At 36.5% G+C, this 4779-nt stretch overlaps 1 long non-coding RNA gene across 1 annotated transcript; it reads right to left on the bottom strand.

Annotated features, from left to right (window-relative positions):
- LOC109235432 lies at positions 1986-3211 on the bottom strand. Its single transcript, XR_002069389.1, has 2 exons — positions 3052-3211; positions 1986-2211 (listed from the first exon to the last, which is right to left on the bottom strand). It is a non-coding gene; the product is annotated as an uncharacterized LOC109235432 (long non-coding RNA).

Raw genomic sequence — 4779 nt, forward strand, 5'->3', positions numbered from 1 at the left:
GAGCATGATGGTCTCAACGAGGATACATGTCCTATACGGACCCGGCCCATGTGCCGAGTTTCGCTAATTCAAATGCATGTGATGCACATAAAGTGAACCTACTAGGGATATCTGGCATGAGGTTTGTTCTTCTAGGTTTAAATCCGGGTGGAGAAGGTATCTAGACTGGCTTACTCGAGCAGAGGAGGGTCAGTGTACCGGTAGCATTGCTTTCCGGCTTAACTGGTGGTGCTCCCCGCCTAAAATATGTGTGACTAAAATCCTTCACCGGATGACAAGCACCTCGGCTATCTCAAAGAAAGCGGGCTATGTCAAGCAAATGCTCAATTTTAATTTCAAGAAGACTCAGAGGGGGTGCGTGAGAAAACAGTTTATATGTACAGTTCAACAATATCAAAACGGCAAAAATCAAACAGGTAGCACATCGCACAAATAAATCACAGTATATACAAAATTAATAAAGCCAAATAAAAGTCAACATGTACAAGCTCGAATTCTGGTTATCCCCAGCAGAGTCGCCAGAGCTGTCACACCCCTTTTTCCCACCCCCAAAAAGATATGTATGTATGGGTTAAAGAGTTTTTCCAATTAAAGTGACAAAACTTGAGTAGGGATTATTTTATTGTTCAGAGTCGCCACTTGGAATTGATTTTTCGGTGTTCCAAGTCACCATTTATTTGAATACCTAGTCAAAGGAAGGTTTGACTCTATTTTTATCGGTCCGCGAAAACAAAGTTCGGATAAGGAATTCTGTTGACCGGGGAGAAGGTATAAGGCGTTCCCCGAGTCCCGTGGTTCTAGCACGGTCGCTTTATTGACTTAAACTTGGCTTGAATTAATTTTGGACAAACAGTGATTTATATGTATTTTCATGTTTTACCTATCCGCTTTTAATTTATTAAAGTTGTTAAAAAAAAGTATGATATAAATAGTATAAAATTGTCCTAACCGCGCTACGAAAGCGAATGTGCGACCAAAACGAATTTTATTAATTTTGTCGTAACAGCGCTACGCAAGCGAATCCGCAGTTATGACAAAGGATTATTAGCAAGCTATTATTTTCAGAAAAAATAACTGTATTTGTGCTTTTGAGAAAAATTATTTATTAAAAGGTTACTATCGCTATTAAAAAGTTACTATCGCGCTACGCGAGCGAATCTGCGAGTATGGTGAAAGGATTAGAAATTTAACTAAAACTATAGATATAGTAAGAGATTAGTGAATTAAATTATTGAATGTTAAATATCACGCCACGCAAGCGAATCCGTGAATGAAAGGATTTAAGCGTGCCTACTGATTGCCTAGCAATTCAACTAATAAAAAGAAAATGTGTTAATTAACTAATAACAGAAATCTGATTTCTATTATTATCTTCTAGCCCTATGGTTGGAAAAATTATGCAAATAAATGCTGGACCAACTCAATCTTTTTTAAAGAAATATGCCAACTTCTTGTTAAAAGGAGAAATGGGCCAGCATATGGATTTTAGAAGATGGGCCAGCTATTTATTTATTGAGAAAGTGGGCCAATTTGCTTATTTAGTTATGGCATTGAGCCAACATCTATAAAATAAATGGACAAAATATTTATAGACTTCTTAAAGGCATTGGGCCTGTTGGACAGAATATGCCTTGGCCCATTATTGAGCTCCGAAAATGGGCATAAGCTGAAAGCCCAATAGATTTCAAATGCTGGTTTACTAAGATAGTCCACCTGGGCTAAATTGCGAGTCTGGCCTCTTTTGTTCTAAGCCATTAACCCTTATTTTTAACTAGCAATTTCAAACACCTATTTAAGATCTAGCCACTTTCTACCAAAAAAATCTAAAATCCTAGCAGAGATGGTCACATGTAAAATCTGAATTTTATCACAATAAATAAAGGTTTCAAGCATGGCTCTTTTGTTATTTTTCTTTAAAGAATAGCCTATCATAAACTGGCCAGAATTGCAAAGGTGCAAAAGGAGTCTTTAAGCACATTGCAACCTACTTGAAACATCTCATTTTATATGCATCAAAACTATAATAGATAGTAAAGACAAATAACACATGAATAAAGAGTGTTTGATCAACCAAGGATTTATTTTTTACATATGAACTACAACAAGATATATTTAAACAATAAAGAAATTTAGCTAAGCACTCATTTATTTAAATGGATATGCTCCCAACAATCAAGATGAGTTCCAATCTTCTTGTTAATGTGAAAATATCTGCAACATAAGATTAAAGAGTTACCTGAGTCGCAGAATAATAAATACAACAACGAAGAATGGAAGCTCAGCAACTAAAGCAGCATAAAAATAGCAGCAAAACAGCAGAAAACCAGCAGCAAATCCATGTTAAAACAGCCCGAAAACTTCGAGAAGAAACCCAGAAACGAACTCTAAAAAGGACTTATACTTTTCTAAAAGTTTGCACTCTAAGATTCACTCCTAAAGCTCACCATTTCAGCTTACTTTTCATGTGTTCAACTGCTGAAAATTTTTATGTTTTTGTGTGTTTAAGCAATTCTAAAAATGTCTATGGAAGTATGATGGAGTCCCCCCAATAATGAATAAAGGGCAGCCCTTAAATAGGCAAAGAAAAGCCAACTTTTGGACAGATTTTAGTTCACCAAAAATCTCCCCAAAAGAGGCTGATTTTGTGTGCTAAAGGCTGTCCAAAAGGTGAAAGGACAGCCTGAAATCTGCTATGGCAGGACCCAAAGGGTCACTTCAGCCACCCTACTAAAAGCAAGCTACTAGTACCCTACAAAATATCTAAATTTCAGATTTTAACAACACCAATATCAACCTATTGATTCAAATTAAACCAAGTATTAAAACATGTAATTAAATTTCAACACATGTATTATGAACCAACATGAGCAAACGAAAATTAACTATTAAAGCCAAACGGAACGCACGATATCGCTGAAGCGATTTAACAAAGACAAACATAATCAGAAATGGATCAAAATAAAGAAACAAGATAGAAACTAACTCTAAACTAAAAACCCAAAAAAAAGAAAAATCAGAAAATTAATAACGGGGCGGGGATTGCGATTTTACCATATACTCGAGCATCCGGGAGACGACGATAGGCAGTGGTACGACTTTCGAGCAAGCTTCTATTGTTGATATTCTTGAAACCAAAAAATTTCGGTGAATCCGAGTCCGGTTTCAATAATATCAACGACACAACCTTGCTCGAGGCCGGTTAGAGAAAAGAAACGGGCGACAGTGGGCGGCAGTGGTGGCGGCGCTAGGGCAGTGGCGGCGGCGCTAGGGCGGCGTGGGGTTTTTTGATGTTTTGAGTCGGAGATATGGAAAGAGGGGGAGAAGAGGAGGCCGATGGTGTAAAATTTTTGGAGTTTGGGGTGGTGGGCGGCGGCTAGGGTGGTGACGCGCGACTAGGGTTTGATTTTGTTGATTATTGGTGGAGATTTGGGGGATTTGGGTTGTGGATCTAGAAAGAGGGTGATGAGAGGAAAAGAATGGTGTAATTTGGGGGTGTTTGGACGTTGGCCGCCGCCGGTGGCGAATTCCGGCGGGCGGCGCTGGGCGGCGGACAGGCGGAGTTGCTGGGGAGGAGAAATAAAAGAGAGAGGAAGAAGAAAAATGAAGAGACAATAAGGGAAATGGGGGCAAATTTTGGCCAAACTAGGCTTTAAATACCTAGGGTGGGAGATTAATCAGGGCCGTTGGATCAAGATGGGATGGATGGGTAAGATTCAATCTTCAGATTACTAATTGAAACGACGTAGTTTTGATCCAAAGGGAAATTTTAATTAAAATACACTAGTCCAATCCCTACCCCATTTATCAAAGGGAAATTACCAGCTATGTCCATTTATAAGTAGCTCATTACAAAAATTGGCCAATTGATAAAATATTACTAATATTAGCCAATTAGCTATTTGTAGCAAAAAATATCAAATTTTTGCTTTGTTTTGAGTGGGTGTTATTATAATTGATTTGGCACAACTTAAGGAGCTTGAATCTCAGTTTTGGGATGATTTGGTGAAGTTTTGAGGTGGTTTGAATTGAAAATTCGAAGTAAAAGCTGAACATGAAAAAAAATGATATGTGTCACACTGTGTATCATTTGTGTATCACATATGTATCATATTTGTATCAATTGTGTATGACATGTATATCCATGTATACCTGTGTGTGTGATACATGCGTGATACATGTTTGATACATGTGTCACAGAAGACTTTTTTGAACTCGATTTAATTACGAATTTTGATAGAAAACCAGTCCAAATCACCTCCAATCTTCCTCAAATTTTGTATATTGACTTATCTATATATTTTCAATAAATTTCAACTATACCCATCGAAAAAGTTCCTTTTTTGTTTAGATTTTTGGAATATTGTATAGATTTTTATATTTCGTCATCTTATTTGCTACCCCGTCCATGAAATTTCCTTTCCGTCTTGTGTCTAATGTTGCTAATCACGCTTAAAAATATGGAAGGTGAATTTTGCATGTGATTCTTTGAGAGAAAGAACCCTATTATTTGATTTTTCAATTTTTGTTGGCTAGTTTTGGTAAGTCTATGACTAATGGCTAGAGGTTGGTAAGTTGAGATTTATTTGGGATATTTGTGTAAGTTTCCCTTTATCAAACCATTAATCAACTCTTGAAACTTATACATACAAAAAATAAGAAAGACACACACACTCACACACTCACACACACACATATATACACACACACATATATATATATATATATATATATATATATATATATATATATATATATATATATATATATATATATATATAT

The sequence above is a fragment of the Nicotiana attenuata genome, chromosome 12 (genome assembly GCF_001879085.1).
Source record: "Nicotiana attenuata strain UT chromosome 12, NIATTr2, whole genome shotgun sequence".
Lineage (NCBI taxonomy): Eukaryota > Viridiplantae > Streptophyta > Magnoliopsida > Solanales > Solanaceae > Nicotiana > Nicotiana attenuata.